At 39.8% G+C, this 25,057-nt stretch overlaps 1 long non-coding RNA gene across 4 annotated transcripts in view; it reads right to left on the reverse strand.

The window, feature by feature from the left end:
* Window positions 1-19,842, reverse strand: part of LOC103553847 (uncharacterized) — a 54,644-nt gene extending 34,802 nt beyond the window's left edge. For 2 of the 4 annotated variants that reach the window (XR_011530968.1, XR_011530969.1), the window contains exons 1-2: window positions 19,114-19,220; window positions 18,904-18,999 (exon numbers count right to left, since the gene is read on the reverse strand). This is a non-coding gene — a long non-coding RNA (uncharacterized lncRNA). Of the gene's footprint in view, window positions 1-18,903; window positions 19,093-19,113; window positions 19,221-19,684 lie in introns of those variants that run through there. The other 2 variants (XR_011530970.1, XR_545562.2) reach the window with 2 other exon arrangements.
* Between the last annotated feature and the right edge of the window lie 5,215 nt (window positions 19,843-25,057).

Below are 25,057 nucleotides of genomic sequence, written 5' to 3' on the forward strand. Positions count from 1 at the left end.
TAACAATATGCTCCAAATGGAAAACCTAGAAAAAGTGGAGACAATCTCTGAATATTTGGGGGTGAGAGATGGCTTATTTAGTTATTTTGTGGGAGGAACAGTCAGGTTGAAGGTGTTTCTATTAAGAATTTTCCAAAATTCCTCCAGCTGTAGACCCAGAGGCAGACCCTGAAACAAAGATTTCGATGTAGATTGTTTGGCAGGCTGCTTTAGGAAATACTGGTAGAGAAGTGGGAGACAGTGAGACTGGTGATGGAAGGCAGCCAATAAGGATGCTTTATCAAGCAAGTTATCATCCTGGACAACGGGGACTCAACCCTACGTGAGGAACTCTGGGAGACAGTGTGGAACACGTGCTTCAAGATGAGCTTCCCCACAGGCAGTCGGAGCTGGAGTCTTTGAATCCTGACTCGTATCTGTCATTGGTTGAAGGCTGCTCCAGGGGAACATTCATTCCCTGGTACTTGTAGCCTGCCTCTTGCAGGAGCAAATTGGGCTTCAGGGGCCAGAGCAAGTCCCCAGCCAAAGGTGCAGGTCTGGCAGTTGGGATTCAGGCAAAGGTGTACTGAAATGGTAAGGCCCAAGGATGCGAGAGGAGCCCTGAAAACGTCAGCTACAGGGACTTGGAAAAAGGAAGACTTTGAAGCCAGCTACTATTCTTTATCAGGACCATGGAAGAAAGGACTTACTAGGCAAGAGCCAGCCAAGCCTTATTACATTTAATATGTCTCTTCTGCAGAAACAGCAAACCAGGTTAAGGGCAGGGAACTGGCCAGCTGATTGCCAGTCTATGAGTGACTGATGTTATCACGGTGATGAATTGGACCTATGATACCAGTTCACTTGGATTTCAACTTGAGAGTCCTTCCATATCTGGTAAAATGTAAAATTTTCTTTATACCCCAAAGTAGAGGATGCCCCCAGTGGAAAATTTAAAAACACCTCCTATGTGTATGTCCTAGTTCTGTTAAAGTCTTTTGCCTTGTCTAAGAGCAGGTTTCATGGTACAATCTCAGGTCTCTGAGTGTCACCAGGCATAGATTGAAAATAAGCAGAGGGGCCAGCCTGTTGGTTAAGTGTACATGTTCCGCTTCTTGGAGGCCTGGGGCTTGCCGGTTCGGATCCTGGGTGCAGACATGGCACCGCTTGGCATGCCATGCTGTGGTAGGCATCCCACATATAAAGCAGAGGAAGATAGGCACAGATGTTAGCTCAGGGCCATGCTTCCTCAGCAAAAAGAGGAGGATTGGCAGATGTTAGCTCAGGGCTAATCTTCCTCAAAAAAAAGAAAAGAAAAAGAAAATAAGCAGAAATTCTAAATAAGATTTGCTGTTCTATATGGAATTATTTTTAATATTTATATAATATAACAATTTTTAATTATTGACATTAAGATTCTACATGGAAAAATGCTATTCACCTGGAATTAGTAATTTATTTTCAAATGTAAATGGTTTTATATCCCTTCTATTAAGTTGTTCAATTCAGAAAAATGTACGTAAAAATTGTGAATTTCTCATCTGAAATATAAAGAAAAAGGAAAATGATTTTTTATTAATTGAAAAATTTCTCCCTACCTCCACAAAGTACATAATGATTGAATATGTAAAGAGTGTCATACTGAAGTAAAACCAATTTTTTAGCCCATCAGGAGAAATGTCACGTGAATTCATACAGCACTTTCGGAAACCACCAAATTTGGTTGACAAAGAAAGTGAATAAGAATCTGGTGTTATTTTAGGTATGCTCAATACCTTTTCCCAAAATGTTGGAGTGGCCACAGCTGCACAAACTACAGCTTTGCAAAGAATTAAAACCACCCCCTTGTTCATGAAGGGCCACCAATTACAGTGCAATGGACACGATGCCCTAAAGCCATTTGAATGGATTCAGAGAGGGATTTTTTTCCCCTAAAGATCTGCAGACTCATCAGATGGAGACACTGTGGAAAGTAGCATGCCAGGTTTAGATTTCCTCCTGCCTCTGGTCAGTTCTGAAATTCAGAAGACTTCCTCTTGTGTGCTCTGTGGATCCAAGCAAACTACGTTTAAGTTTGACACACACACAAGGTATGATTGTTTAATTGTGTCTTTAAATTCAATTTATTCCCACTTCAACTGTTTGCCCTCCAGCAATATTTACAAACTGTGGAAGGATTTCCTGGCTACAGTCATGCCTGGGAATGCTGTCTAAAGTAACTTGGCTTAAAGCTACCAGTTTGGCACTGGGACAATTAATATCAAAAGATATCCTAAATTGAGTGTCAATTTCTTGGTTTTCTTATGTTGTGTTCTCTGTTACACGTAAGGGACTCTTTGTTGCCAGTGCAAACTAGTGTCAAAAACATCTCTTTTAAGAGAAAAAGAATCTACCTACCAATATTGTAATTTGAATATGGGTATAATTTTGCAACTTGGACTTATTCAGCTGATTTGGGTACTTTCTGTATTGTTTTATTATTTATTTAGACTGGAAAGCCAAAAATTTCAACTGTGAAATCCCCCAAATCTCCACTGGCTATTGAAATCTTTATGCCTCTTAAATGATAAAGCCACATTAAACATGTCCAAATTGACAGAATGAGATGATAAGCTAAGTGGGGATAGAATGAGTTGAGAGGTACACTGATTAGAAGACATGATAGAAGAAAATCATATATACACCCTCCACATTTAAGTTACACTCTCTCTAACGTGTGTCCCTTTGGCTACGGAAGTAGAGAATCATGAGGGAAACACAGAGCAGAGCAAGAAAGGGAAAAGGATAGGAAGGTAAAACAAGGAAGATGGGCATCATCGAAAGGTTCACAGCGATAGAGACAGTGAAAGAATGAACAAGCATCTTGGTCTTAGTACCCTCGTCTATGAAATGCTGGTGTTGATGAGGATGACCTAAGAGTTCAAATAATTCTATAGTTCTTCAGTTCTTTGTTTTAAAGTGAGAATCTGATTTTAGCCACCAGCCAATGAAACCTCTCAGAATGACTGTCCCTTGTATCTTTGGATAAAAATAGCTCCTTGTAGGAGCCACCCCAGGGCTGAGTGGTTAAGTATGAGCACTCTGCTTCAGAGGCCCAGGGTTCCCTGGTTTGGATCCTGGGTATGGACCTACACACTGGTCATCAAGCCATGCTGTGGCTGCATCCCACATAGAAGAACTAGAATGACTTACAAGTCAGATATACAGCTATGTATTGGGGCTCTAAGGAGAAAAAAGAAAAGAGGAAGACTGGCAGCAGATGTTAGCTCAGGGCCAATCTTCTTCACCAACAAAAAAAAAGCATACTTAAAAAAAATAGCTCCTTGTAAAATGGTTTGTGAGAACAAATTGTCTTCCAGCTTTTTCGCATTTTTTTATGCACAAAGATCAAGTTATCAGGCCATTCAAGCTTCTGAAAGAACTTGAGAAAAATTACCAAGTGGCAGAAATGGGCTTCAGATTAACTTTGCTACCTAAGAGCTCTTTGTACCAGGAGCTGCATGACCATGAGACCAGTTGACCCCATCACTGAGCTCAGAAGTGTAGTCATTAACTGCATAAAGATAGTCAATCTCTAGGCTGAGTTTGCTAGAGCACTGCCCATACTTTAAGGGATGATATTGCCTTGTAGGGCAGGTGTTCTGCCATGAAAATAACAAACACTAGCCACCAGTCAGATATTTTAGTTCCGGAATTGATGTCAGCGCAGATGTAGAGTCATTCTGTCTTCTGCTTCCTACCTCTGAGTCAGAGGGAGGCACAGGTGCATCTCACTCTGCTTCAGACCGTGAGGCAGCATGATGCTTCCAGCCATTTTCATCTGGAGGCTGCAGAGACCATTTTGGAGAAGTGGTGGACGTTCCTGGAGGACTTGCCTGGAGGCTGGGTGCCCCTCAGCAACTTGTCCCCACATCAGTGCCTGAGCAATAACATCCACGCTGGCTTCTTTCCCCAGAGCACTTCACAGGAGCCTGTCACAGGAACATGAGAGGCCCTGCATGGCCAGAGAGCTGGTCTTGACTCAGCTCATTGAGTTATGGCAAATACATGGCCTACCTGAGGTCAGACATGGCCCTACTTCCAAAGTTCGGTTGTAGAATTGCCACTTGTCTAGGGGCTTCTAATTCCACTTGGTCCTGAAGACAAGTAGACTAAGAATATAGAGTAGTTCTTTTGGCAGCAAGTCACTTAAACCCCTATCTAATGCTGAAAACAAAGGAAATAATTTTTTTTTTTTTTTTTTTTTAAGATTGGCACCTGAGCTAACATCTGTTGATGATCTTTTTTTTTTTTTAATTTTTCTTCTTCACCCCAAAGCACCCCAGTACATAGTTGTATATTCTGGTTGTAGGTCCTTCCAGTTGTGCTATGTGGGATGCCACCTCAGTGTGGCTTGATGAGTGGTGCTAGGTCTGCGCCCAGGATCCAAACCAGCAAAACCCTGGGCCGCCAAAGCGGAGCGCGTGAACTTAACCACTCGGCCATGGGGTCAGCCCGAAATAAATTCTCTTTGTGTTCAAAGCATTCCATCAAACTAGTTAGTCAGAGCCATTCTTAGAATATGGAGACCAGGGGTCCAGGGCCAGCCGTGTAGTATAACTGTACAGCTTGGAGAACTCTTGCACACTGAGCTCATCCTCATAACCAACACCCACATGAAGACACAGAGCCTTGCCAGCACCTTGAAAGCTGTGCTTGTGGTGGTTCCTGGGCATTCCACAGCCGATGCCCCCTAGGGTAACCACTATCCTGACTTGTAACCCCTGCCTTTAAACTTTATGCGGACAGGATCATATGTTATGTACGCTTATGATTGGGTGTTTCTGCTCAACACAATGTTTGTAGAATTCACTGATAGTGTTGTATACAGCTGTAGTTCATTAAGTCTCATGGCTACAGAGTTTTCCATTGTAGGAATATGCCACAATTTATATATCCATGAAACTACTGAAGGGCAGCAGTTAGTCTCAGGTTTTTGGCTACTGTGAATAAAGCTGCTATGACCATTTCGTTTGGTGTACCTACGCGTGCACATCACAGGGGATGCTTATTCTTAGTAGTGGGATTCCTATGCAGATGTTCACTTGTAGCAGACATTCTCCAAACAATTTCTACAGTGTTTGTATCCACTTAATTTCACCAGCTGTGTGTAAGAGTTTTGGTTGCTTAGCATCCTCAATACTTGATATTGTATGTCTTTTTAATTTTATCTACTGGGTCTGTCATCAAGCCACATACTTTAAATGAGTAAAATGTGTACAGATTCAATAAACATAGGCAAAACATTAAGCAAAATAAAGTAAAAGCACTGAAATAGCATGCAGAATTCATTCATTTAACATGTTCAGACTTTCAAAGGAGGTTTTAGGAAAATGAACAGCCAGAAAATGGAAATTTCAAGGAAAAGATTTAAAGAGAGATGTCTTTATGTGGATATAATTACGCCTGTCCTGAACATTCTGTTTCCATGTCCTCCTCAGATGGATGCTCAGTGTCTCCCAAACCTCCAGGTCCAGGGTGGTTTCACTATTTTGTTTCTTAGCAATAATAATAATAACAGCAGCAACAGCAACAGCAACAGTGGTTTAAAGAATTGAGCTTAACGACTTTCACGACATGCTTGCATTCTTGTTTTCTGACCTGATTCTCACAAGTACGAGATAAATGTGGATTTTCATATCTTTGGTGCACAATCAGAGGATAGAGGTCCTGAGATAATAAGAGACTTGCCCAGATGATTGGAATCAATAAGAAGAGATGCAACAAGTCTGGGATTGGAACCAAGGCCTTTAGGTTTGTCAGCTTCTTGATGGCTTTCTTTACCCTCCACAGAGCTCAACTAATAAAGATACTTTATACTCATAGAGATTCTCTATACAATAACCTTTTTAGTTTTCTTTTTGTTAAATCACTGTTTTAGAGACCAGATGAAGTTGTATTGTTCCTATTTCACAGATGAAACGAGACAAGCCCCAGGGTAATTTAAGAATGTTCCACTTTTTATGACCAATTAGCTAGTGGGAGACACATAGGGAAGCCCTATCATATTGATTAATTTCTTAAATTCTGTCTACTAAAATAGAAGTGCTCAAGAAACAGGGGGCAGATGCAGCCATACATAGCAGGATGCTTCTGATGGAATAATAATCATTTCTATAATCTTGGAAGTTCACATTTCTCTGCCTTTGTTTAGACTCATAACTTCTTCAGTGTAGCCAAAGAAAAAGAAACTCCTATAATGCTAGCATTATAAACCTTGGAGGCTCGGATATGGAGCAATTCCATACTCAAAATTCTATTAACTTCTCTGATTGAAATTAAGCAAATAAGTATTCACTGTAGTCCCAGGTCTTTCTCTAGTCCACATCTCTTAGTAGATAAAAATGAAACTGTACAACATCAATTAATGGCCTCTTGATGAATCTAAGCTTCCGGAACCCAGAGCCAAAAAACCAGATTGCTAATTTTATGTAACAAAAAAATGTGAACATCAGCCAATTTAAACTGGGATTTAGGCCTTTCTTGTTCCCACTGGATTTTGTTGTTTTGGGGGTAGGGTGAGTAACAGGAAAAGAGTTTATGAAATATACCGGGTGGGTCCTTCTGTAAAAAAGAGAAGGAGAAAAAAAGCCTCCCAATGTTTTCTGATTTCAAGGCCAAATAACAACAACAAAAAAGCTTTATTGTTTCTTTTGTTAATCCTTCCAACTGTGCTGGATGTCCCGAGGGGGGAGGTCAGCCCAAGCAAGTTAAGCTGGTGTGTCCAATATTGCATACAGTCCAAGCTGGAGTCAGTATTCAGCCAAGTGAACGTGTTTGGTTAGAGGTGTTTGCATTAACCTCCATTCTTCACGTGGTCTGGGTCACCTCAGTGGCCAAACTCCACTCCTTTGGACTAGGAAATTGCTGACGCCCACGAGAGCAGCTCTAGTATCCACTGGATAATTAAAGGATAAAGAATATGTCAAGAAATATGTCAGAGTTATACATTTTGGTTAATTCATTGTGTAAATTAAATGCATAGCTCATAAATATACCAACAATGGAAAATGTTTATTGGCGGTCTCATCTCAGTCCCAGGCTACGTGTCAAATTAAGGGGCCAGCCCCTGGGCTGAGTGGTTAAGTTCGCGCACTCCACTTTCGGGGCCCAGGGTTTTGCAGATTTGGATCCTGGGCACGGACACAGCAATGCTCATCAAGCCATGCTGAGGCAACGTCCCACATAGCACAACCAGAAGGATCTACAACTAGAATATACAACTATGTACTGGGGGGCTTTGGGAGAAGAAAATAAAAAAGAGAAGATTGGCAACAGATGTTAGCTCAGGTGCCAGTCTTTAAAAACAAATAAGAAATTTAAAACAAAATCAAATTAAAATAAGAAAACCATTTTAAAAGCTTGACCAAATAGAAACTGAATATTAAAAGAGTTATTTGCGGACAGGATACATTTCCTATGTTGAGACATTCTTGTACATTTCAGATAGGATTTGATTTGTCCAAATCTGATTTATATGCATTCTTTACAAAAAAGATCTGTAACACAAATTTCTTCTGGGTCTTAGAAGAAATAAATTAACATATTTAACTTAAGTCATAAAAGTAAAGCTACGATAAATTGCAAGTGCAATAAAACTTGTTCCTGTTCCTTCCTATCTAGAAAACAGGAGGCAAAAGTAGATTTCGACTTCAGTCTATTGTCTTTATAAGAAAAATAACTTGATATGGATTGAGAGAAATTTCCTCATTTTTTGGTTGTTGAATAATGAATTCCTTATTATCTATAAACGTACAGCATATCTGTCAAGAGCAGAACAGGATAAATACAACTAGATTGAATAAAGCAATATCTTGGGCAGAGATCCCACAAGAAGAAACCCAATGTCTGCAGCATCTCATCGTAGGCTGAGAGAGCATGATTAGGCGAGCAAAGGCATTCCATTTGGGGTAGTCTAGAGAAATGCAATCTTTGCATTGCTTACATTTATTAGAAACTACAAAGAAATTTAAAAAGCATGAAAACAAGCTGTGGTCATATTTTAGAAATGTTCCTTGGAGGAGCAGTAATTCAGACTGGAAAGAAGTCCTAACTGACATTTGGTCATTCAGTCCTGTGTGCATTTAAGCATTTAGAATCAGCTTATATATATATATAGATAATATATAAAACCTCAAAATATATAAGTTGTGTTTTTACCACTGTGGGTGTTTTTCTTTCTTGTGGGGAGGAGGCAGAAAGGAATAGAAAATGAGTGAGGTGCAATTGTACCCCTAAAAGAAGATAGTCCAAGCAATGCAAAGGAAAGAAAACAATATCCCCAAGCAATACATTAAGCATGTCAAAAGTAGTCATGAGGTTGACTCTGGAAATTGGGGAAATATAGAGTTCTGGAGCTCAGTTTTGCAAGTGGTATTCGTGTTAGAAGAAGCCAGAAAAAAGTCATGAGAGTCAGAATTATGACATGTGAAAGGAAATGGGTAACAATAGGCTTAGAGCCCTCAGGAGAAGGGAGGATTGGTGGTTAATTTCAGGAATGAGGAGTCTCATGAAATGAAATGGATGGGATATTGCAAACAAAAGGGAATAATGTAGCATCCAACCAATGGGGAAAAAATATGGACAAAATTCTCTCACTTTTTAAGATATTACCCTCTCAAAGTTGCCTAGAATGACCACGCTATTTAAAATTATCACTCATCTGAGCCTCCTTCCCTCTATATCCCTTATCCCCCTTGTCTTGTCCTAATTTTCTTTCATAGCACAACACCTTCTAATGCCTTATATTAGTTTTTCATTTTTTTTTTTATTGAATGACATCATTTCCCTAGCTAGAGTGGAAGCCCACTGAGAGCAGAGCGCGCTTGTTCAATGATGTATCTCAAGCATCTAGAATTGTCTGACATACAGCAGGCACTTCAAAAATATTTGATGAATGCATGAAAGAATAGGAAATATAATATTCAAGGAGGCAAGGTCACGTACTGAACTTGAACTATGACATTTCCCGTTATATAATAAGTGCACTTGATACTGATTTACAGAGGAAACAAGCCCAGCATTATACCTTCTCTTGGAGCCAACCTACTTTACAGGAATGTGGCAAACATTAGAAAAAGAATAGAAAATTCCACTAAGTGTCACAGAGAAAGAAGAGTCAAAGAACTGTGAGTGTGTGACACGACAACTAAAGGTTGAACTTAAGAATCTGCCTTGTGGTAGGTGTTCTAAGCGGAATAGAATTCTAATATCCCCTCTCCATAAAACAAAACAAAACAATGTGTCTGGACATGGAATCCACAATGTAGACCCATCAAATTCATGAAACTTCTTAATAGCATCTGGCATCCACAAAACTTTATCAATTGGTGTAGCACAGATATGGTGGCATTTCATCCTGGTAAAATTTAGTTTTAGGAACATTTGCTGAATTATTGCCTTAGGCTCCTCAAATTTTACAAGACCTCTAATACAAATATGTGTTTAACAATTCCATTTCACCACTTCTTAGTCATCTGCAACCAAGAGATCAGTGAAACCAATAAAGATATCACTACATGTTCCGTGTAAGTTGGAATGGAAGATTTGTATGCATATATGGTCCTTGTCTTCCAGAAGGTCAGAGCAGATGCTGTGGGTGCTCCACCCTTATCTCCTTAGCACTCAGACTTCCCATATCATCTGAAGGCTCTTTACTGCAAGTACTTATCTCTCTTGGCTTGAGAGCATTCTCTGGTAGAAGGGAGCAGCCTGGCCGGTACATGCCAGAAGTGCTGGGACTTAGCTGCCCCACATGAGGCTCCCACTAATGATGAACAAGAATTGGAGGGTAAATGCTCCATTTCCTCACCCCTTCGGTGGAACAATTCTGAGATGTGCTCTGCAGATTCTCCCAGAGGTCCTCAGTGGCATTATGCTCCAGTTACTGACGGGGTAACCTCAGTACTATGCCTTAAATTGCCTGCCTCCCATTTCCTGTCTCACTTCCCTGTTCCTCTATCAGTGCTCTGTGGAATCATCCTTATACTCAAGTTCTCATCCCAGGGTCTGCTTCTGGGGAATCCCAACCTAAGACAAACTTATAGTCTATTAATGAAAGACAATATATCTCGAAAGCTGACACCTAAATGTGAGACTATGTGGCAGGAGCTAACTGCCATAAATGGAGAAGGGGATAAATTAGGCTAAAGATGACAGGCATGCTTTGAACTTTGAAGAGGAAGTAGGATATTTTGCCAGACTCTGAGGGACATAGTGGCTTTTTAGCTGGATATGCGAGGAGAGAGATGTTAGGAGTCAGGAAAAGAGCGTAGGGTATTTGCAGAATTGAGGGGGGAGCAGGTTGTTTCAGAAACAAGTCTGATGAAAGTTGGCCAGAGACCTATTGGCATGCAGAAGATGGCATCATAAAGCGTCTTCTGTTATTTCCTGTTTGGCCAAGTAAAGGTTCCAATCACAATTTGTGTGCAGTGGATGCTTTTGGTGTCCTCATCTGAGTCCCTGTTACTGGCTAATGTATCCATCCCACAGGTCCTATGGGCTACTAATGGCTCTCAGCTGCTCCCTTCTCTCAAGAAGTACCCTTGGCCAAATGGGTGCCTCCTTGCCTGGGAGATTGCTCAGTGCCCCTGTTGATGGCAGCCTGCAACAGATGACTGGCTGACATCAATGGCAAGGGGGTATAAAATGCTGGGCCTCCAAGTCTCTAGATGCTGCAACTCACATTCCAGAGCTCCCTTAGGATCAGGCGAGATGATAGGATTGGGTAAGATGCTTTACCCTGCTTCTCTCATCCCCCTTATCGTGAAAGTGCCCAGTTCCATAAATCACCCACATTCCTCTCCCAGGCTCTGCTTCCAGAGAACCTGACCCAACACCCTACGTGTATGACAGGAGTGAGCCTTCTTCATAAGCCCAGGGAAAGGCATTATGGCTCATTTGATCCCCCTCAGACCTCAGCTGACTCTGCAGAAGATGAATAAGGACTTCCCACCTTCCTGAAGCTACCCACTCAGTCACTGCCACTCCTTCTCACAATCTGCTACTAGTCTAAGCAGAATGCATTGCCTAAAGTGGCCCCATTCATTTAGGGGCCAGCAGGCCACTAAGTGATAAGGTGGACGTGACCTCTAGCAGAAACAAATCTCCAATAATAGTAGCACAAAGACATCGGAACTGCCCTTGGGGCCAAACTGCTCCACCCATCCACAGTGGAAATAATGAGCAGGTGACTTTCTGAGAATGCCTAAAAATGGATCCTCCAGGAAGGCTCTGGGAGAAAAGAACCATAAAACTTTTTATATACCAAATCTCAGGATCAATTTAAGGGATTGATGTGATGTGTGGGAGGCCCTTGTTCCAGGTTTTAAGGGCATTGCCTGAGCCCTTGGTTAAACTGAAAACAAAGCAAAACAAAGCACAGTCCCACCGTGCCTACAACTCCCCAGATGACTTTAAATGAATACACAGAGACTATTAGCAGAACATGATGTTTTTCTTTCTTTCCTGTTTATTTTTTTTTTAAAGGACATTCTTCAAACTCATTGCGACATTCTAATGCCTGATGTTACTATGTGGTAGAAGGGAGGGTCTCTTTCCCTCTGCCCCTACATGGTTTTTGTTCAATGAACAAAAACGTGCTTCAACATGAGCCTAAGTAAGCTTCAGCAGGAAGTTTATCTGTAGCTCAGATATAGATGCATGGTTCTATAATGCATTTCTAATCCAAGAAACAGTGGTTCCATCCCCTGAGGGCTGAAAATATAATTGGGACCCCAGCACCAAGCAATAGGTCAGTTATATATGAAGCACTCAAAGAACAGTGTGTTGTACAACATAACCCAACAATTACACTCTTAGGAACACACTCAACAGAAACGTGGATATACGCTGTCAAAAGACATATGTCAGGGTGTTCATAGCAGCATTATTTGGAGGAGCCCCAAACTGGAAACCACTCAAATGCTAATCAACACTAAACTGTGATATTTGCATACAATAGATTACTATACAGAGCCAAGAATGAACAATTTCCACCTATATATTACTGTTTGAATGAATTTCAAAACGTAACGTTGATGGAAAGAAGACAGACACAAATCAGCGTAAAACTAGGCAAAAGCTAATGTGTAGTTTTATAGGTCAGGTTAGTGGTCTACCGGAAGGGAGCATGACGAAGCAGCACTTGGGCACCAGTAATGTTCTTTTTATTAATTTTGATGCTGGTTACATGGGTGTGTTCACTTTAGAAAAAATCATCAAACTTCAGAGGTTTAATTTTTGTACCTCTATGCATGTTGTTCCTCAAAAAAAATTAAAAGGAATAAGTTTGCTCAACTGAACCGAATACCCCATTATTTGGGGTCATTCAGAACTTATTTTTCTTGCATAAATGTCATTAATCAAATACTTAGTGGTTAAACTAAATATGGGATGTTAACAGACTCCCATTTTAGTCTACACTGGGAACCACTGGTGAATCAACACAAGTGATCTTGATTCATAAGATTCAGGTAAAAAATATAACAGCGGAGAATTTTGCGGGAGGTGGGGAGAACATTAATTTGTTGGATATTTTAGAATCATAAAGAAATTCTAAAAATTCTATTCATTATAGATTTTTAAGTTGAGAGCGGACTTAGAGAATAATTAATAGAGCCCACGCATTTTTCAGATAAGAAAACCAACCTCAAGAGGTTAAATCATAGGCCCAAGGTCACATGTGTGGTCAGCAGCAGCCCTGGGAGGAGGTCCAAGGTCTAAGGTCCTTTTGCTCCAGACCACACAGCCTCCTTGTTGTTCAGACCTTCTGAGAAAGTTTATGAATACATTTAAAATGGGTTTCACAATTTTTGAAAATCAACTCCTTTACGCCCTATTTGTGTAACACATAGGATGTGAAATGGCTCAAGTCCCTCCATGACAATCTGTCAACAATCAACAAGTCAGTAGACTACTGGCATTTCTGCTTCAACTTAATGGTTGATTTTAATTAACTCATGGTTTCTGTGTTCACTAAAACCCTTTAGCTCACACGAACAGGCTTAAAATCAAGAAATGTTCTCATCAGTTAAGACAATTGAGGACTAGAGTCACTTTTTCAAAAGTAATAACACTTGGAAGTCTCTTCAGGGAATCACAAAGTCCTCGGGGCAAGTATCTCCTAATTTTCTGAAGTTTGCTAGAGAGATTCCCAGCCCTGACTTCTTCTAGTGCAATCTGTAGAGGGTTTTAAGTACCATGGTGCTGTGGCTCCACTTCAGACCTCCCAAGCTGGATTCTCTAGGGACATGGTCTGGGCATCTGGATGCTTTAAAAGCCCACGGGTGATTCTGGCGCAACTGTGGTTGGAAAAGGCTGATGCTTTGCTCTTCTATGGAATAGCTCTCACCACCCTCTCTGTGATCATTCAGATGTGTGAATATTTAACAAATGAGGCAGTAACTGTCAAATGGTTGTCTCAACTACACCAAACCTGAGTGTCCACTCTTTGCCAAAGGTTCAGTGACGACACATGGTTGGTATGTTGCCTACTTGATTGGCTACATCCAGCCAATAAACCAATTAGTTGTTTATGGATGGCTGCTGTAAATTTCTTAAAGATCCACTAGACTATCCTCTTTGGAGGAGGTCATGATAGCATTGGTAAAGATTATACACAAATTAAAATGAAAGAAAAATCAAAGCGTTCGTGAGAAGGGTCAAATAAGAGTAAGAGATTCAGCCAGTGCTCTGAGTCCAAAGTCAGATGTGCTTTGGGAGGGTCAGGGAAGGCTGCATGCATGAAATAAAAATGGATTGTCAAACTGAAACTCATCATGTTTGAATTTTTGTTACAAAGTAGAGACTTTCCTGCTGTGTTGTTCTACCTTATATAACTAAATGAGTGTTACTGACCCACATTGCTATAGAATAATTTGAACTCTATTAACAAGCACCTAAGAGATACAAAGTATTAACATTATCAAGCATCATTAATTAATTAATTATTGACCCTCATTAGTTAGTTTATTAACTAATTAACCCATATATATTATGTCCACTATGCTGTAGTTTTAAATGCAACTGAGATTTTTAAAATGACTCTATCCTAAGCAGTTTACATCTAGTGGGTGGCAGATGAGTAAATAGATACTGTAATATGGCACTAAGATGAAATTCAAAGATGAGGGCTATGGATGTGCCGGGGAGAGCTTCTGCCCCAGACAGACCTGGTCATGTGAAGTAACTCCTGAGGTAAGTCTCAAATGATAAGCAGGAAAAGACAGAAAACAAAGAGTTCCCCTAATGCATAGACAGAGACCCTACAGCATAGGAGGAGAAAGATGCTGCTGAGTTTACACAATGTCAGAAAGTTCAATATGACATGAACACAGGGCTCAGGAAACTAGGAAACTCCCATCTCCTTAGCTCCCATCTGATGCTCTCTCTCGTCTGCCTTGGACACATATGTATCTTAGGAGTTCCTTGGGGACAAGGGCCACGTTTACCTGGTTTGCAAATCTATCCCATAGCCTACCCTGTGGTAGGTTCTCAGTACATACTTCTGAATGAATGATTTTTTTCTTAGCTCTATCCTATTGTAACTAAGGAAACTGCAGTCCAAGAAGATAAAGTGGACAGTCTAGAATCACAACACTGTCTAGTGGTTGAACAAAATACTAAAACAAGATCTTGGGAGCCGCTGCTGTGTCTAACTCTGCCACGACAATCCCCATGCAAGTCCTGAATTGTAGGACTCTTTCCAGCTTTCTGTGACCGTATACAAAGAACTCTGGGAATGGAAAACTTATTTGAATCTTGATTTCTTAAAGTAGATATTGACTATTGGCATTATGAATTCACCATACAGAATGCATCTAAACAAATAACTGTGATTCAGGAATATTATAATAAGTAAACCCGTCTTTAAAAGTTGGCCACTGACCTTAGTATGTATATAAGTGATGCTTTAATAAAATTTTAACTGTAAGTTTTTATAAGCATAATTAAATAAGCACTTTAATCAGACAGCAATGGGAAAAAATGGATCCCAATACAGTGTTAAAGTGGTGAATCATTGCACGTTGAGTTCTAAGGACTGTATCAAAGACAGAAAATGAAAGCAAAATCATATGTAAGCATCAACATAGAGCCATGAAGATAGAATCAGTAAGAGCCTACAACCCTCAAACACTAACACCCAGACATTAATGATATCTTTCTCTCAGATCCATGGTGTCACAGAAACAACATTTTTTTCAAGCAGTAGCAGTCTGCGAAAGGAAAGATGATTCCAATATTCATTTGGTATTTAAAATCCTCAATGTTGAGGCTTAGTTCCTTTTCCTCTCAGTTCTGAACCTGGTATGCACAGCTCTATTATTTACAACTGGTCACCTCCCCTCCCAAAAAATTTAAGTGATTTACAACAAAACCATCCACCGCGTCCTTCGGCTGGTTCCACCACTAGCTCCCCCACCATGGCCACACCCTGGTTTCATGGGCCCAGGCATTTAGGGAGCGCTGGCCATATTCTGGCTCTGTGCTTAGACTGGGGCTGCAAAAGTGGACTCTTGAAGAGTTTTTCCGAGTGGAGGAAATGAACACACTTACTATCCATGAATATAAAGGAAAGAAAAGGCTTAGCAGAGGAGCAAACTAGGAACCTGCATGCAAAGGGATGATTAAGGCTGACCAGGAGTGGAGGAGATTTGGGGAGGAAGAGTTATCACTTAGCTGGTCTTTGAATATTTAACAGGATTTTAGGCAGAGTGACTTGAATGCTCTGCAAACGTATTTGGATTTTTTCTATAGGCTGTAGGGAGCCATTAAAGATAAAGAAGCAGGATTGTTTGAGGGAACAGCTCTGGCAGTAGGGACATTTGAAAAGTAGAGGGAAGAGTTCAGAGGTTCTTTAGGAGATCTGCAGACTTGCTACTCACAGTAACATCCGCATCACCTGGGAGTTTGTTAGAAATACAGAATTTCAGACTCCATCTCAGACCTAGTAACTCAGATTCTCTCGTTTTGGTGAGATCCACAGTGTGAAAAGCACAAGTGTAATTGAAAATGTTGACTATCCCCAGCTTGGCCAGGCTGGATCTCAAAGAGTTAGGGTCTGGCCCAAAGCCTTGAGCGAGGAGCAAAGGAAATCTGAAGTTAATATACCGGTCCAGGATAAATTCTGGAAGTCGAGGATAACAAAGATTCAAAGCCCCCAAGTGTAGGTACAATAAAAGAAGTTGCCCAGAAATAAAAGGTCCACAAAAGCGAGCAGGCAAGAGCAGGTTATGGTTGGAGTTAGAGTAGCTGGAGAGAGCCCAAAAGGCAACTGGTGGGGAAAAGGGACCTTTTACGGAACAGCTGCCAGGGAGGCTGTGAGTGAGGGGTGGGTCCAAGAGGCATTTTGGGGGGACTTGTATGCACAGGGTGCCAAGTGTTCTAACTTGAGGAATAGAAAGCAGGCAATTTCAGAGTGACAATGGAGGGATGATCCGTAAGTTTGAGGGACAAATTTTATGTGTGGAGAAGAAAGAGAGAGATGCTGAAAACGACACTTAGGTTTCCAAGAGGCCGGATTGCAGCATGGTAACATCAACTATGCGTGGAACTTAGACAATCGTACATCACTGATAAACAAACCTCTAGGCTGTTTTATTTGAAAAGTGCACACAGTTCGCACTAGGTAAATTTATATGGGAGACTTTAAGAATAAGTAAAAATATCTAATGTTTATTGAGCACTTTCTGATACAAAACATGGGCTTCAATGTTTAAAATGACAATTATGAATCTCACAACAACCCCATGAAGTAGGCTCTGCTATCATTCCCATTTACAGCTGAGGAAACTGAGACGTGCAAAGGTTATTTAACTCGCCCAAGGCAAGAATTGGTGTCAAGCCCAAGATTTGGACCTGATTAGTGACGTCACAGCCTATAATCATCATTGCCATGCTGGGCTACATGCTGGGCTATAATCATCATTGCTATGCTCTCCCTCCGCTACACACCTTTATCCTGTGGTCAAACCTGCAAAGCATTTCTAAGTTCAAACAGGTACCCTATTTCTACTTACTATATAAAAAAAAGTGTTAGACAAGATTTTTCAGTTCCTTGGAACAGAGCCTATCTCTAAAGTCCATTAATTATCTTTATGAATTTAAAATTTTACAGGGAAATATTTCTTAGAAATAGCAAGATAGCTGTACAAATTGAGATAGAGTCAATTCCTGATTATCTGTGTTGATTAGCAACAGTGTTAGCAGAAGCAATTGAAATCCTCCAATATCCCACAAACTTGACTCTGATCAGCCAGATCCGTGGTGGATTTCTTACCACCCTCTAATCTAGATCCCAGGTATTTTTCAAAGGCCGCCTGTATGAGAAAGGGAAAACATGAAGGGAGGTGAAGAAACAAAGACAAGGATAATAAAAATATTGGATAACTACAAGGCATGGTGCTTGGAACCAGTCTTCCTGAGTTCAGATCCATCTTCCTTCTCCCCGCTTTCTAGGTATATATCCATGAACAAATCACTTGCCATCTGTGCATCAATTTCCCCATCTGTAAATTGGGGTCAGTGATAGTCCTTACTTCAAAGTACTGTTGAAGCGAACAGAATGACAGAATTCATGAGGGGCACAAAGTCAGTGCAGAGTGATACGAAAATCATCAGATCGGTAATCAAACCAATGCATAAAAATCAAATAGAAAATGGCGACTCCTCTTTTATGACCTGCCTGCCAGACTACAGCATATCTGTCTCTGTCTCCATCTCGCTCAGTTGTGGGTTCAAAGAAGACGCCCAGGTTGGCAGGAAAAATCTCCTTTCAGTTTTCTTTAAATGAGCTCCAGAGGGCTTTTTTCCCTGGCCACTATTATTTACTCTGGCACTCCAAGTTAGCAGCAAGATCTAATAGCAAAAACCTCTAAATCACATGGATATCAATAGAATAAAAACCTTCCAAGATTCCATATCCTGCCTATGCCTCAAATCCAGCAACATCCACTGACCTCCTTTTAGCACTGACTGATGACAATGCAGATATTTCAGGCTGCAGTTCCCTGCTCGCTGCAGTCTGTCTGAGGTTGTTTTGCCCCTGGACTATTTTTGCTCACGTGGTTGCTCTCAGCCGCAGACACTCAAATGGAAACCAGAAAGACCCAAGTACTTGGGAGGAACCTATAAACAAATGTAGGAAGAAGCATCCAGTCTGACCATGGCGCCCACAAAAGATTCTCTAGACAGAATATGAGGGGCTGGATTCCGAACACCTACTACTTGAGAACTTGCCTAAATCTTTCTTAGCTATTTAGCTGCTTCACAGGGATGGAAGGATGGAAGTTCAGAGGAATAGGCTGGAGAGAGCTTATCCATGGTGTGTGTGTGTATGCGTGTGTGTGTGTCCAAAGATTTCTTTCCAGGAGAACCAGAAGAGCTAAGGACAGCTGGATACTTGCCATTTTGTGCATAGAGAGAAAATACAAGTTGGGCCACATTTATTTATTTTTCAATTGAGTCAATCACACAAAAACAAGTCCCTAGGTTTAGAAACTTATAGAAAAACATCAGGCCAAATTCAGGTGTCTTTTAATTAGGAAAAGCAAATGGTTAACACAGATTCTAAGCATTGTACGAGTAGTATCTATTTGGGGATCAGTAAGTAACCCTAAACCCAGCTAGTAAATATCCAAACACCATTAACCATAACAGAACTCTCTAATTCTGTAGAACTCAGAAAAATGGTACTAGGCTTGGTACAGGGCCTTCCAAATTTTTCTTCTTTCTCCCAAAGTGTCAGGCTCTTTCTCCTCTCCCCTCCAGACCATCCCAATTGGACTACCATCAGCCAAGAATTGATGCAAAATAAGGAAAGGAAGGAACCCAAACCATGAGGTTACTCTGGCAAAGTCCTCTAATTAGAGCATAAAGTGAACTTACCAGCAGCTTCATTCATCATAGTCCTGGGTCATATTAACTCATTGATGTGTTGTCACCTTGAAAGATTTCCAGCCACAAATCCCCAATGCTTGCATGCTGGAGAGAAACAGAACAGGCAATGTTATCTGGGACCCTACTGTCCTTACTTAATAAGCATATTGAGCCACTGGATCTAAATACATAAAAACCAAAGGACAAAAAAAATCCCACCCAAGAGCTAAGAAAACTAGAAGGAATCCTTGCTTTCACAAGTGGTCAAATCTTTAAACATGTGTCCATTAAATACATCTTTTAAGACTACCTGGAAAATGACGCACAGCCTGCCAAAACAAAATCAGCTTATAAAACATTTTCACCTTTTCGCCTTCCAACAAATTGCTTGTTTTCCCATCTGAACAATAACCTTATTGTTTGCACTGAAGTACAGTACATGACTAGTCATGTTAGGAAGTGAATGAATTGTTGTGCCGTCAACAAGATTTTTTTTCCCCACATACCTATTATATCTAGGAATTCCTTCCAAACTTAGAAACTTTGAAGAAAATGCACACTACTTTCATCTGTTTTCCTTATTCTGTGTTTTATTGGCATTTAGACGAGGGTTGCTTAGCAATTTGAAATTAACAGTAGTAGTAGTTACAGTATTTGTACAAGTTTCTGAGTATACGCTCTTGTACTCTTGTCAAAGTCTGGTGAGAATTTTGGCCCATGATACTTTCCATGTTTTTATTTAAGCCCAGGTTAAACACAGGTAATCTTCTGTACGGTTCAGTTTACTTACTGGTACAGGAGTATATGGAGACGCAGTAAAGACAGGCCTGAAATGAGACCGTAAGTCCTTCTTCCCTTCCCTCTCTCACAGCCCGTCAAATCTCAGGAGCCTATTGGAGAAGAGGAGATATCAGCTCTCCAGCCCTGGATGATCCTTCCTTTTTAACTAACCTGCAAAAATGGAACATAAATCAGGTCTTTTCATTGTAAGTCAGAAAAAAATTTAGTTCAATGTAACGTGGAGATGAGACAACAATTCAACATTCTGCCACGCATGGCACAAACAGAAAATCACTCATATTGCCCTGCTTGTTCATTAACAGCCGTAAAGAACAAGTCAGACAGTCAGAGAAACTCACGCATGCAGCTGGATGAAATAAGTTCCATGCAGTATCCATTGTAACCCTAAACCCAGCTAGTAAATATTCAAACACCGTTAACCATAACAGAACTCTCTAATTCTGTAGAACTCGGAAAAGTGGTACTAGGCTTGGTACAGGGCCTTCCAAATTTTTATTCTTTCTCATTTATTATTTTTATTCTTTCTCTTTTATTATTCAGCTTTAGCCAAGGCCATGCCCACACTAATGAACATCTAAACATTACCTTCACATGTTCAACTGAAGTTGCCCACAAAACTAACCACATGGACTAACAAGCCTCCAGTTCTCATCCTTCATTTTTATTTGCTTTTTATCCTATAGTCCTCCTTTTTTAAAAGTTTTCTTTAAACTTGGGAGGGGCGATGCAATACAGAAAGTAAAAGTTTATACTTAGGTCCTTGATTTGCTCAGAATTTTACAGCCAGATCAAACTTTACTTAAGACTCCAATATGCATGTATCAATATGTTTTCTTGAAACCTTGCCGATAGCTACATACAAATGATGAATAATGATTCGTGGAGAAAAATAAAATCTTTCAATCAGATTATTTCCTCTCCTGGGCGAGAGACAGGAATGCATAGAAGCTAAATGCTCTTCTCCTCCTCACTCTCCCATCCCTCCAACAGGCTAGCCTGGGCGTGTTCTCATCATGAAGGCAGATGTGCACCAGGGGAAGAAGAAACATACAAATACAGTTGGTTTTCAAGCCTCTGCATGTGTCCCATCTGCTAACATCTCGTTGGCCAAAATTGGTCACATGACCACAGTTGGACTCAAGAGGCACAGAAATAGACTCTACTACTTTGTACCTCAAAAGGTGAGGTTATAAGGAGGAGAAAAAATTGGAGTCAATGCAGTGAATCTGCAGATGTACTCACAGTCACAGATGATAATTACAGACCCAGAGATCGTGTCAGACATGAAACTGGAACCCAGTTCTCTGGACTTATGGTTTGCTTCTATTTTGATGACACCCACTGCCTTTATTTTACTGAAGAGCAGTGAAGCGACTGATAAAGGCATTCTATAATCAGTTTCTGTATTATCAAATACAACCCATACTCTCTAAAATAGTGTCTAAGAATACTATATCTGTAAAATATATGTGAACAGCCTTGAACCAAACATGAAAACTTTGTTCCAAGTCTGTTATTTTAGGGGTCAAGATTTTATACTGTTAGAGAGCACGTGCAGGCCAGGCATAAACTATGAAGGCTAGAAACACATTCTACTTAGAGTTGCCAGATTTAGCAAATAAAAATACAAGATGCCAGGTTAAAACAGAATTTCATAAACAATGACTAACATTTTAGTATAAGTGTGTCTTGTGCATTCTTTGGAATACACTTCTACTAAAAGAATTCATTATTTATCTGAAATTCAAATTTAACTGAGCATCCTCTATATTACTGGCAACCTTAAGGAAACTAGGAGATTAAAGATAATCTCAAATATATATACACATACATATTTATATACAAAGATATAAACAAATCATAACTAATAATGCATGATATACATACATATATAAAATATTAATAATAATTCATTCCTAAATATTTTTTCAGAGGAGAATGACTGTAAGTATTCAGAATAAAGATATGAATTTAATAATCAAAATTATTGTCATGTTTGGCATATTAATTAGTATCTTCCAAAATAAAATTTTCCACAAAATTGCATAAACAAGAAAGTACAATAGGATTTCACATGCTTATACGGTAATTAATTCCATGATACGATTTGAGTGCATAGGAATTGAAACTTATAAACGTACAATGAATTCATTAAGGTTTTAGGGCCTTTGATGTGCCTTTGTTGGGCTGGAAAAGTGAAAATACAGAGTAGGAACTCTCTGGATTTCACAGCTACCATGAACAAGGCTGCCCCACAGAGTGGATGTGATGGAGGACATGGTTTCAGTGGCCTCAATAATTTCTTTTTAATGCCTTTCAGTGCTCCACTGGCAAGAAGACAACACCAGGTGGATTCAGTTCCATGCACCTTCTCTCTAAGAACTCCAGCCACAATGCCTGTGACCCCAATATCAGAGCCCAATGCTTGAAGAGAAGAAGCAAAGGGGTAGCTGGGAGAATCCAAAATTGTAAAAAAAAAAAAAAAAAGTAAAGTAAAACATTAAAATTAAAAAAATAAATATAAAACATCTGTGTCAATGTGAATCGGTAGATGAGATGAAGAGTTAATAACTGTCTGGTTCTATCAACAGCTGTCAGTGGGGAGGAATTAAAAAAAAACGAGAACATAAAAACTTCCTCCTAAATCTGGCCAAGCTATCTACTAAAGCTGGTTCCCATTAAACGTTTGTTAATTTAATTTATAAAATCCAAAGCCCATTGGCCACTGTCTGCTGCTCACAATGGGGGCTGTATGTGCACAGGCTGGCCCTCTGCCAGTACGTAGTGTCATATAGACTGGTATCTTGTATGTAAACATTGTTGGAATCTCTAATAATCAAAAATTTTTTAAAAAATCTTTATGGCGCCAATATCTTTATAATGCAAAACAAATACTGAGCTTCCTGTGTTCAGTTCCTGTGTTCAGACAGTGGGCCTTCTTGGGAAATGGGGGTTTCACCACTTTCATCAGGTCAAAGTTTTCACTTCCGCTAGAGAGAGAGAGGAAGTTGCCTCTGAAGGAGAGTCAACGCTGTGGTATATGCTTTGTTGTCACTGGAGTGAGACATTACATTTAATAAAATTTTTTGTATTACAGAATGTTTGTTTCTAAGTTAAATATTGAACGTGTATAACTTACAGACACATAAGCATCTTATGGATAAGTTGGATATTACTCATAATGTGTGCTATAATTATGTACAAAATAAACACAAAAGTAGTGGCAAATAAAAACAGTAGTACAAATTACATAATATTCAAATACAAATATTGGTTGTTATAATTAATAATATATGTTAAATGAAAAAAAATTGAAGAGAAAAGTAAGAAAGAGAATATTCACTCTGTAAATATCTCCCACACAACTTTTCTCCCGTTCCCAACCCACAAACGGACAATGAGAGAAGCAGATGCTGGTTTTTTCACTCCACCAGTTAAGAAGTCTTTATTTGTCATCTTCAAGGTACCCTGTACTGTGCTAGATAGCGTGGAGACTAAAGAGCAAGTGTAAGATGTGTCCCTGGGCTCTAGCATCTTACAGCCCACTTAAAATGTCTCCACAATGTCTCTGCCCTTGGGTTTTGTCGGTTATATAAAAACCGCCTCCTACTGGCCATACAGTGGCCAATAGTCAATGTGGATTCCATTGGGTGGCCATGGTGAGATCCCCTGAGATACAGAGCAATCTCATTCATCTTATTTTAAGAATTATTTATCAAGTACTTACCATGTCCCATTGCAAACGTCAACATTAGTTTCATCTTGAGTATGTGTGTGTGTAAGAAAGAGAGAGGGAGAAACTTAAATAGCTTCAACATGAACCTTAATAATAGCAACCTGAAAGGGTCATTCAGCACCCAGATGAGCCACAACTGAGTGTCTACTCCACCAAAGCAAGGGGCAATCAAGAGATTAAAAGTTGGAGTGGATGTTTGATACAGCATGGAACAAACAACAGGTTAATTGACTGTTTGTTGCTGTTTTTAGTTGTTTCACCCAGTTTTATTTTCCAATGTTAACTGGTTGCCATGATGTTCTGTGCATGTCATTTAATTCCCAGTCCAGCACGTCACTTAGGCACGGGGAAAATGTGGTTTGTTATGAAAAACTTATCTGTGTGCAATACTCATGTGGACTTCATTCCTATTAAAATAAGATGCTTTATTTAGCCAATGAGTTGGAATTTTAAAAAATTCCTTTGTGCTAAAGTCATCTCTGTATCTCATTTCAAAACCAACCCAAATATCTTAGAACCAGAGAGAAGCATTCAATCAGCACTCTGTCAAACTCTAGAATATGGATTTGTTAAAATTAACGTTTCTCCTTTGTTTTCTTACACATACTTGTTACTTAGTTATTATCCAGCCAAGTACTTTTCCATTTGAGCAGATGGCAGAGCCAAGAGGCTGTGACAAATGAAGCTATTCACACCTACCATATGGCATCAAATGGGCAAAATTTGGCAGCTGAGGTCTATGAGAAACAATTGTGGATTTGGTGTCTGAAGACCAAGTTCTGAGGTTAGTTCTGTTTCTTGGTTGCTTGACAATGGATAGGTCCTTCAATGCCTTCTGGGCCTCAATCCTCAGTCTTCAAGATAAGATGATGCGAGGCTTAGTGTTATGGAGAGGATTGAACGAGAGAAGGTATGCAGAAATACTTTACAGGATAAATGATGTTGGAGGAATGCTGCAATATGGCTTCTGCAACTCCATAAAAAGGGGCAGAACCACCCCAGAAGTTTCTGAAGATGCTCCTCAAACAGAGTAACCTTTGTTCTCTCTTAACGTCCAGATCTTCATTAGTCACTTTGCTTGGTAGTCATCCTGATGTCAGAACCATTCCAAGTTTTTGTTGCTAAATCCTCAAGAAGAGCCTGAATCAACCACAATAAAATTGAAGGGTATTTCTGATTGAAAAATACAACGGTGAGAAAATATCGATGGTTGAGAGAATTTAAGTCAATAACAAAAACTCCTTAGTAACTTATTCTCTACCAGCTTAAAAAATGCAAGATGCCTTAAACTCACCTTAAACTCAATATAAAATGTTAATGTAAGACAACTTTTATTTCTGGGAACAAATTATAAAGGAGATTTATCTATTCTTTCTTTTATTGAGATATAATTGACGTATAACATTGTATTAGTTTTAGGCATGCAACATAACGATTTGATATATACATATTGTGAAATGATTACCACAGTAAGTTTAGTTAACATCTGTCACCACACATGGTTACACTTTTTTTTCTTGCGATGAGAACTTTTAAGATTTACTCTCTCAGCAACTTTCGAATATACAATGCAGTGTTATTAACTGTAGTCACCATGCTGTACATTACAACCCCAGGACTGGCTGG

The sequence above is a fragment of the Equus przewalskii genome, chromosome 21 (genome assembly GCF_037783145.1).
Source record: "Equus przewalskii isolate Varuska chromosome 21, EquPr2, whole genome shotgun sequence".
Lineage (NCBI taxonomy): Eukaryota > Metazoa > Chordata > Mammalia > Perissodactyla > Equidae > Equus > Equus przewalskii.